We start from the raw sequence: 11,267 nt of genomic DNA on the forward strand, positions 1-11,267 counted from the left end.
TTCTTCACTGGATTATTTGTTTTTCGGGTGTTGAGTTTGGTAAGTTGTTTACAGATTTTGGATACTAACCCTTTACCCGATATGTCACTTGCAAATATCTTTTCCCATTCTGTCGGTTGGGAACGGCTACTTTTTCTTTCAGCATCCTGTTTCAGGGCTGCCTTCCCGCAAACACGACCCAGGGCATAAGCTCAGCAGGAGCGGGACACATCCCTTTGACCGTGCTATCTGCCACTCAGATGGACTGAGGACAGCTGAGGGAGATGGTGGGACTCTGGCTGCCAAGCCACCCACCCTGGAACGATGGGGCTGGGCCCACACAGAGAAAGGGTGTCCGTTCTAATCCCCACCACAGGTGGTCCCTGGGCAAGTGGCGGCCCAGCCCCACTCGCACTCATGCTCATGTGGGATCTGAGGCACTGAAAACCCTCAACCGTGTTGGAAAGGAAGCTGCACTGTGTTCCCCCATGAGCTCCATCCCCGCATCCACCATGCTCCCTCCAAATCCGACAGTTAGGGCCCACCTCTGCTGAGACCCCTACACTCATGCCCCCGCCCCCCCCAACCCCTGACATGTCACAATCTGTGGCTAGGACCACTTATTTGCCCCATAAATAAAACAAATCAGTGAATGTGACCTTCTCACTAGTGTGTGTGTCTGTCGCCCTGTAAGAGAGCAAGCCCTTCAAAGCAAGGGCTGCATCCTGTCTTTGCAAACTATTTCACCATACTCATAGAATGACAGGAAAACCTTCTCAGGGCTCCCCGGCCCAGTGTAAGAAGCTTCAAAGTGACCCAGAAGCACAGAGAGTCTGAGAGAGGCCACGTCATGCGGGTCTAAAGCCCTTGGAAAGGCCTTTGTGTGAACCTGGGACAGCCAGTGGCCATCAGCTCCTCCCTGGGCCTCAGTTTCCTCTTTGGAAATTGGGAGTTGAGTGTCGTTCCTCGAAGGGTAGAGAACCTGGTACACAGACCAAGGCAGCCTCTGTGTGGCCGCTGCTGCGGTTGGGAGGGTGCGTCCATACTCTTGGTCTGGGGCAGCGCGTCTACCGCAAGGTGCCTTGGGGGTAGGTCCCAAATCTGTGGTGGACCCCTGCTCTTCCTGCTTTCCCCAAACCCACGCTTCTGGTGATGGGAGGTGAAAGGTGACAAACCTTGCGACCACATCTTGACCACTCTAGGGTATAAGATGGTTTGAGTCGGGCCGGAATTTTAGTGTCAGAATTTAGATGTGGCTCCTCCAAACGTGGTAGGAATTCAGCCACTGGGGTCAGTGACTAGAAAGGCAGACTCTGGGCCTTCTGGATCTAGCCTCTCTGGACCTGCCAGGTGTTCTGAGTCCACATAACGAACAGCAGAAACGCCTTGGCCCCTGAAGAAGAACAAAGGAGACGTCACCCCAGAGCAACATGTCCTCCCTTAGGATGAAACCGAGGCCTTGCCCGTAGACCTTCCTCCGTCCGGGGATGCCAAACTCTGGTTTCAGGTGCAAACACAAAATGTAGGTGTTCACACACCTACAAGAAATCACACGAGCCGTGCGGGGGGAGGAAATTCCGCCACTAGGGATGGGCCAGAGGGAACGGGAAGGCACGGCGAGTCTTGCGGATGATGTCTATGGGCTAAGAGGCGACACGGTGGACTACCGCGTGCAGGCCGGGACGTGCACGGCAACCTTCACTAAACAGCCGTTTCAAAATTATTCACCTGCCTCTGCCGCATCCCAGGGCATAACGTGATGTCTCTCCTCATCTGCCAACGCCACACGGTGTGTTTGCTCAGGCGCTGCCCCGTGCTACCTCCCGAGCCACCGCGCCCAGCCGTCTCGAAGCCACGCGATGACCCGGCTACACTCGCTCCCTGAATGGCCCTGATGGAGGCGCGAGGCTGTGAGACGCATTGTAAGAAACGGCCTTGCCCAGAAGAGACCAGACCGAGCTGCCGCTTCCCACGGCTGACTTGAGTTTCTCAAAGAGCCAGCCGGTGAAATACAGGAGCTTTTCCTCTGGAACTTTCCGGGGCGGCCACCCTGCCGGCGCGGCTGAGTCACCAGACGCCTTCAGGAGCGAGTCCAGAGTTGCAGGCCACATGCTGAAGGCCTCTGTGCCCCTGGGGCGCTCCCGCTCCTCCTTCCTCAGCGTCCTTTCTCGGGGGGCCAGACGGGCATCAACCTCAACCCTCGGCAAACCTGAGGCAGAGCTGAGACATGTCGGGGTTGGGGGAGGGGGGACAGGCCCCAGGTGAGCCGCCCCCAACCAGGTGACCACACCGAGCACAGACCGGGCATCCTCCTGTGAACCGAAGGCCTTGCCAGGACCTGGGCAGCTTCCACGGACGGCAGCCCCGGAGAGTCGGCCAGGGAGCCGCCGCCAGCTCTGCAGGGGAGCACAGGGACGGCGGCGGCGCGAGTCCCGCTCCAGCACACAGCCAACGCGTGCGGGCCCTCCCCAAGCATCTTCCCGGTGATGCCGAGAACCAGGCGGTGGCCTGTGCAAGTGTGCACGCGTGCACAGCACTCCCGAAGTCGCCACCAAGCTCCGACCCCCTATGCCCGGCCCACAGCTGCCCCGGCACAGAGGTGACAACGTGCTTCTCACCGTCCACTCGCGGTGATGTGGGGAAAAGGGAAGGCAGGACCGTGTGAGGTTCTAACTGAGCACACGTCACTTAGCATTTCTATGTTCCATGGAGAGCAGGTTATAAATGACAGCTTTCATTTGCCGTCCTCTGTGGAAACTTATCCACAAGACTATGAGACCTCATACTTATAAATAATAATCGCATGCCAGGCCCTGCGTCTGTCATCAGGACAAACTGTAATGCCAGCATCGCTAGAATCCTCACCTGACAGGTGAGTAACGTCGCACTGGAGAGGTTACGGCAATGGGCTGACTTAGACCCTCTCCGCCTGACCCCGCAGCCCTGACACAGCGCCCAGGTAGCCCGGGCTTAGTGCCCTGTCCCTTAGCCGCGGTCTACTTTCTCTGCTGCACCTGAGAAAGCCGCTCTCCCTGTCTGTCACACGATGCTGAATGGGAATCGCCGGTGGGAGTGTTTGGCCTGAGTGCCGAGACCGTTCCTTCCGGCAGGAGGGGCGGAGAACCCCCACCACTCACCACCCTCCATGCCCACAGGTCCACCTTCAGCCAAAGAGACTATCCTACGTAGAAAGACAAGGGGTAGAGGAGAGGGTACGCTGCGGGGGGGTGGGGGGGGAGCACGGATGGAGGGAAGCAGGCTCACACTGTCCCACATGCCCCCCTACCCCTGCAAAGCACAGCCCACCGGAGAGGAACTCCCGGAGGAAGGGAGAGCGAGCGCTGGGATGGCTGCCCCCCACAGCTCCAGCGCGGCCAGGCACCCGGCCCACCTGGTGGCACCCTGGTCAGCGGGCCGAAGTCAGACCCCCGGCTACAGAAAAGCTTCGGCCTCTCCGCCCCATGCTCCTCTCCGCTCCGGTGTGCGAGCAGCTGGACACCTTCCAGGCCAGCGAGGCAGGCTGCACTGGGAGGGCAAAGGAGCAAAGGCACTGGAGGGAAGAGTCAAGTGTCCAACTGGACGAGGCCGAGGCCAGGCTTCTGGCAAAAGAGAGGGACCAGGAGCCACGGGATGTCTTTAAATATTACTAAGGGATAGGCCTGGAAGGCTGCTGCTGAAAGGATTAACTGGAAAAACTACACATCGTGTAAAAGTAGTTCAAATCTTAAAACGGTGCCCCAAAAGAATGACTCTACCGTGTCGAAGCAGCTACTGAATACAAAGTTCATCGGAAGTGCACTACTTTATTGGTATTCCAAAATATACAAATACATGTGTTTCCTTCAAGAAAAGCAGAACAAAAAAGAAAAAAAAAAACCCAGCATTGACCTGAGACGAAAAGTTATGCACAAAAAGAACAGCATTACACCTGCTCGTGTGTGCATGAAAAGAATACTTTCTGCTAAGCCAGGGGACAAAAGGCAGAGATTGGAAAATATCCTTTCTTTTAGTCAGAAGTGTCTGAAAATGGCCATTCGCCACCTTTGCCAGTTTCGGCTCTGCTGTTAACACTGGAAATTGAACCGTAATCCTTGAGACCATTAGACTCTCCGGACCATCCCTCGGTGGAAGCAAGCCATTATCCAGCGTGAGTTTAGAGGCATTTTTGCGTTCTTCCCGGTGGAGGAACAACCGCCTCTCAAAAGTCACTTAAAAGTAGACGTTAGCGTGAAAAGAGTACGGGCTCTGGGGCTCGGCCAGGCCTCAGGCCCCTCCGCCACCCACCAGACCATGGCCAGTCGGGGAGGCTTTCGAGGAGGAGGACGGAGCCCCAGGTCTGTTTTCTCTGAGGGCATCAAACCCGGCACAGCTTCCTCTTGAGAACCCCGTCCTCATGCCCCCTGAGGACACAAGCAGGGTGAGCTCGCCAGCTGTCGTGAGTTTTGGTCCCCTTTCCAGTTTCCTTCATTGGAACATAAATCCCTCGGAAGCTAAATTATCCTTCACCGAGTATTCCACACACTAGTACCCCTCACACACTCATCCCTCAGACCTGTATCTCCCACACAGGCACCCCTCACACTAGTGTCCCTCACACCCTCACATGTTCCTTGTAGCCATGGGAGGGGACAGGAAGCCAAGAGCAGTCAAAAGTACAACGCTCAATGCAAAAACCCAAAGTGGGTGGGGGCTTTCAACTTGAAATGCACGGGGTGAGGAAGCTTCATTGATCACTTCAACTCAACCCCACTTACGGAGAGCCCGGGCCCGCACAACTACACGAAGCACACAGAGCGGCTCGTCACAGGGTGGCCACCCCGTGATTTACACAGAGGGTAAATGCAAGCCATTTTGTGTTAGTGATTACCAAGAGATGATCAAAATGGGCATAAGGAAAGAGCAATTAATTCAGCCTCAGGGAGGAAATGACAGTATAGAGTCGGGGAGAAAAGAGTTCCAGAAAAGGTAATGGTGTGGAAAAAGTGTGGATGCCTGTTATTGAACAGGATGCCTTCGCACCTTCAGAAATACAGAATAACATGTCAAAGGGAAAATAAAGGTCCCCCTCTTTAAGTTGGCTGCCAAGAAAAAAGAAGAAGGTCCATTCTCTGAAAAACAGGCTGCACAGCGCAGGTTCCTGGGTGCCTTTATCAAGGTCTAGCTTATTACAAAGTCTTACTTGAACCTCAGCAACTTAATTCTCTTAGAGAGCTCTAGGCTAACACAGCCCTTCCTCGGATGAAATTCTCAGCAAATAATGACATAACAGATATATCTGGGGCAAGGCAACAGATTGGCATCTTTTGAACATGAAATTTATGGAGATTGTCCTTAGAGGGATACCTGGGTTTATCAAGTGAAGCGCTGACATATACTTTAGGCAGTTGCCACCTGAGAGATCCTTCTAGAAATCCCAGCACAAACCGAAAGATACGCAGTCATGAGCTTATTTGGTGATATAAAGAGGCATACTCTAGAAAATGCTGATTCTAGAAAAAAGTTTTATCGCCACAGCGCTTACCACCCGTGCACCAGGCAGTGCACGAGGTCCTGGACACAAGAGCTCAGCCCGCAGTCTCAAGGTCCAGTGGGGGTCAATGCAGATTGGCTTTTTGGGCCACACTCTAAAATCACGGGGGCACTCAACATTTTTCCCTGAGGAAGAGGAACTGTGAAATGCTCACAGACCTCATAGAGTCTGGAGGACACATAACAGGAACATGTTTGATACGGCATGTTTTGTCTCTCACAGCGTGTGACCAGAGGGCCAAAATCTGCATAGTTGAGCCTCCACAGAAACAAGGACTCATCAATTTAGAGGTCACTGTGGAATCCGAGACGGAGTGATGTGCCTGGGAGTGGCTACACAGGCCCAAGACAAACAGGAAAGGCAGAAAGCAAACAGGAGACAGAAGGCTTGAGGAGATGCGAGTGCAGTTGGTTGTGGGAAAAGTTTCCAGAACAGGGAGTGTTCTAAAGTTTCAGGTGAGGAAAGAAGTTGAGTAAGATGTTGTAATGAGCAGTGGCCACGTTGCAGGGAGTTGAGGAAATGGAGGGTGGGAAGTGGAGACAGCGCTGAATCATTCCGGAGGAGAAAGGAAGGCACGGTGCGCCCCTTCACCCATCCACGAACGCGACAAGGATCTACTGAGAACACTGCCCCACGCGGGACCCGGTCAAAGTGCCGGGGTGCTCGTGTCCTACTGCTACCATAGCAAACTGCCTCAAGTTCAGCGGCTTAAAGCGACACCAATTGATTCTCTCACAGTCTGGAGGTCAGACATCCAACACGGGTCTCCGGGGCTCGCGTCAAGGTTGGCTGCCTTTTCCGGGTTCCACGCGCCTCGGCTCATGTTCCACCTCCTCTGTCTCCATAGACAGCCACGTTGTGCCTGTGACCCGTCCTCCACCACCACATCTTTCTCTCTGACTGAAGCCAGGAAGGGGCCCTGTGGTTAGACTGGGTCTCAGGGACCATCTGAGTCATCCAGGATGGCCTCCACCCTGTCCCCTTTGCCAGGGAGGGTGGCACTTTCCCAAGCTCTGGAGACGGGGCTGGGGACACAAGCACAGCCTGCTGGTGCGGAGCACAGCTCACGTGGCCAACCGCAAACTGCGGCCACAAGTGTCAGGAACCTATGGAGACCACAAGCCGAGAGCTGGGGGGGCAGCCTGAGGCCTCCTTCTGGGGGAGCCGAGAAGCCAGGCCGTGCTGGCGTGGAGGGAGGTAGATGGGGTGGGTGCCTGGGACCGACGGCAAAGGCTTGGGCTTGCCATCGGGGGAAATGAGAGCCGCTACGCGGAGGGTAGGAAACGGCAAGGCTGGGCAGGATGGCCTCGTGGAGGCCACGGGCTGTGTGCACAGCGGTGACGTTCTCCAGCAGCCGAGGCACCGCTCAGGCTGGGGACAGAGGCGATCGGAGCCTGACAGCGTCGAGGGCGGGGGTGACACAGTGGGATACGGTGGTGCCAATGAATTGTGGGGCCTGGTGACAATGGTCACATACATCAGGCAGTCCAGGCCAGCCAGAGAGGGGCACAGAGGCAGCAAACACGGGTGTCCGGGTGGGGCTGAAGTCGGCCACGGGCGTCACTGGGTCAGAGCAGAGTTAGGCTTTGTTCCCCAGGGTGTTCCAACGGGCCTCGTGCCTGCTCTCTGGGGTCTCAGGTGAGCGTGGTGGTGGCACACACATGGGTACATGCACGCCTGGGCATGAGCACGTGCACGTGGGTGTGTGAGGGCGGGTGTGTGCACATGAGCGTCGGTGTGCCTGCAGGGGTGCACAGGTGGGTGTGTGCACGTGCGTGTGAGCGGATACACACACGAGCCCGGGGGAGGGCAGGCTGGGGGGAGGCCAGGCCTGTCCTTCCGCTTAGGCTCAAGGCAAGGAGAGGGCGCAGCTGAGGGGCAGCTCTGAGGGGAGTACCTCCTTCCCGGGCAGGCTCGGCAGAGCCACGCGACAGCGCGGAGATGACGTCTGCAGAAGCGCACGCACGTCTTGCTTTATTCTGGCCAGGTCCTGCTCCAGGCAGGAGGAGCGGTGCCCGTGACACTTACACAGTGCTTGACCTTCTTGATCTTGGGTGCCAGGCAGGGACGATGGTAGTGATGCAACAGATGCTGGGACTCTCCCCAAGAACAGTGCAGACTCCCCCCAAGTCTGGTGTGCAGTTTTGGGGGTCCGCGAGGGGCCCAGGCCTGGCGGCTGTGCGAGTCTGCTCTCCGCACAGCGAGTGGGAGAGTGCAGGCACCCAAGGCTGGAACCGTCACGTTCAAGGCATCAGTCACCACACGTTTGCAGACACTCCAGTGGTGATGCAGACTCTGCCTGGTCCCCCAGGGGGCGTCGTGTGTCACAGCAAAGGGCGGGACGGACAAGGGTCTGATCTACGATGGTGGACAAGCCCCCAGGCCTGCCACAGGCTTGCTGTCCCTGGAGCCCAGACACGACTCTGCTTCACAGGCCTCGACAGTGTCCACACCATCCACCGCTCCTCCTCACTCCTCCAGGATGGAGGGACACTGTCAAGACATGTGGCCCATCACAGCTGGGACCCCACGCCTAAAACAGTGTCCTGCCCAGAGCAGGGCTCGAGAGATCCCGTCAGGAACTCTGAAGCTCCCAGTATCCTGGAGTACGGGAGTGGGTTCCAACTATAACTTGAAACTCTTCCTTCGCCTCCTTTCGCAGAGCGCTCACCAAAGCTCCCGGCGCAGCCAGCGTGCCCCGACGACAGCTGCCGCGCATCGTGTGCCGCGACCCCACTCAGGCTTGAAGGACAGAAGAGGGCGGAAACGGCAACGACTTCGGGCTCTAAACCCCAATTTCTTAAATGTCGTCTCAGTGTTGCGAGACCTACTCTGTGACATCATTCGATGCGTGTCTCAGTGGAGCGTGCACCTTCCGGTCCCATCTGTCACAGAAAGCCACCCAGCTCCTGGACCTTCCTGCCGGCTGAGCTCAACAATGAGGTGGGGGGTTTCATCATATCTCCAGTATTTTTCACAAGCTTGACTTAAGAAGAGAGAAGTCCCCCCATATTTTTGGTCTGATTATCAGAGAGAGATGGACAAAGGACTGATAAGAGCCACTCAAGGAGACACCGCTCTCGTGTGTAACAGCCCCTCCAATCATCAGACGCTACTAAACGATTATTGATCCCGCTCACATCGGGTGATAACTGAGCATTTTCCACTTCTTTAAAGTGCTGTTAGCTAGAGACTCCAGTCAATGAAAAAGCAGCAGATTTCCTTTAAACACAGCTCAATACAATAAATAGCACACACTGAAAGTTCAGAGTTCTTTAATCTCAGTGAAACAAATAACTACCCAGCACAAACATACAGACTTGCTAGCTGCTAAATGCTTTATTACGAAACTGGCACCCAAGGAGGTCATTTAATATGTAACCTTCGCTACCACTCACAGACGCACTGACAGAAGTGCAGTCACTCCATCTGCTTTTAGTGGTTTCAAAACAGGGAGAGAGAGACGGGGTGGGAAGTGGGGGTGGTAACCCCAGTGACGGATGTCAACCGGCAGAGTGGATTTCTTACAACCTCTGGCAACACCCTTCTGGCCCTGGAGCAGTAGATACTGTTTCTGCGTGGGCTTTCACGAGGCACAGGCGGGTGAGGCCCATTGGGTGCAGTGCGGGCCAAATAAACATCTCCGGGGGGCTCTTGTCACGAAAGATGCTGATCTGCGCGACTCCTTCTCTCCTGGGTGTCTGGTTCGGCTAGTGACAAATGGGTGCCATTCTCCAGATGCACCAAGCTTTTGTTGTGGGTCCAGGGCAAAGTCCAGAACATAAAACCAGGAAATTGACTAATAAGGGAATCAGCGGTAACTACGGGACTAATCTCTTTGTGCCATCTGTAGTTAACCAAAGGGCTGACCACTAAGGCTTGGGGTCAGGTCAAATGACCTGAGAAGTCAATGGAAAGTGGTTTCCGTTATTTAGTTTGACATATTTTTTCCCAGTGTGGTTTCACGTTTTATTGTATAAAAAGCATGGAATTTCTTCACACAAAGGCATCGCCCTCACTCAGGAGCAGGTTACTGGCTCTGTGGAGCCCTGTGTCCTTGGCTCACCCACCCAACCGCTGGGCATCTGGTAATCAGTGTTCTGTGCAGAGAGGAGCTGTGGTCGGTGAGAATGGCCCAGACGGTCCCTCGAGAACAAAGGCAGAATAGAAGTCAGGGCTCTGAAAGGAAGGCAGGATGTGTACTGAGGCTAGAAGGATGGTGTGGAGTGGGACTCAAACGAATTTAAGTTGCCCAGACTGCCTGATTCTCCCTTTGTTAACCTAGTCAACACATGTATTTGTCGGAGTCCCAAAAGGTTCACGCCTAATCCTGTAGCTGAGTGGTGAAGCTAACCGATGAGAACACGGAGGAGGGTAGAGGAGCAGAGTGTGAGGGCACAGGCTCGGCTCAGGCGTCCAGGAGGCCCCTCTGGAGGGGGTCGCTTGTGCCAAGCCTTGATGGGGCAAGTGGCAGGTGCCGGAGTTGGTGCACAGCGGACAGGGGATGGCGGGAGCAGTGCCCAGGAATGCGTGGAGGAGGCTGGGTGCTGTCTCCAAGGGCCCACAGGCTCACACAGATATCTGCACTCCTTCGTTCCCAGCAGTATTCACAACGGCCAAAAGTAGAGGCAACCCAAGTGTCCATCGACAGAGGATGGATAAACAAATATGTGGTCCATCCACACCATGGAATGTTACTCAGCCTTAAAAAGGAAGAAGGTTCTTAGGGGCGCTTGGGTGGCTCAGTCGGTAAGCATCCAACTTTGGCTCAGGTCATGATTTCGTGGTCTGTGGGTTCGAGCCCCGTGTCGGGCTCTGTGCTGACAGCTCAGAGCCTGGAGCCTGCTTCGGATTCTGTGTCTCACTGTCTCTCTGCCCCTCCCCCGCTCACACTCTGTCTCTCTCACACAAGTAAATAAACATTAGAAAATAAAAAAACAAAAAGGAATAAGATTCTGACACACATTTCAATGTGGATGAACCCTGAAGACATCATATTGAATGAAATAAGCCAGATCCCAAAAAACACAACTATGTGATTCCACACAAAGGAGGGACCCAGAGTCATCAAATCCACAGAAATGAGAAGTAGAACGGAGGCCATCAGGGCTGGGGAGGGGGTAGGGAGCTGGTGATTAATGGGAACAGAGCTTCCGTTTGGGAAGATGAGAACGTTCTGGAAATGGACGGTGGAGAGGGCTGCACAGCGCACTGGGAACGTGCTCGATGCCGCTGACCGCACACCTACAATGGTGAGGATGGTTAGTTTTATGCGCTGCGTGTTTTAGCACAATTAAAACAAAAGAACCTGTAGGCAATCTGGGGTGGCAAGAGACCAAGCAGGAAAGGGAGAAGGGCTCTTTCATTATGTTTGGATTGAGCATCTTCTACAAGACGTAGGTGGGAGGAGGCAGGTCATGGCGACTCTGTGTGGTTAAAGAATGGCTGACTTCTGACGGAGGATGGATGGGGGAGGCCAGCTGGTGAGCAGAGAGCTCAGCCACCTCTGGGCTCTCAAAGAGGACGACACCCTGTGCTCGAGCAACAGCACAGAGTCCTTGAGGAGGCAGGGTCAGAGGCTGTCAGCAGAGTTCCCAACACATACGTGACCTACATACCAAGGGCTTCCTATGTGCCAGGCTCTGGTCCCCCCAAGCGGACAGCACAGCAAGAGAGACAGACAGCCGTGCCCCACGGACACAGAGACGAGGAAGGAGGCTATTGCGGTTAACAGGTGCACGTGCTCCAACGGGGCAGG

Source organism: Puma concolor, chromosome A1, assembly GCF_028749965.1.
Source record: "Puma concolor isolate L17-30 chromosome A1, mPumCon1.1.hap2, whole genome shotgun sequence".
NCBI classification, from domain to species: Eukaryota; Metazoa; Chordata; class Mammalia; order Carnivora; family Felidae; genus Puma; species Puma concolor.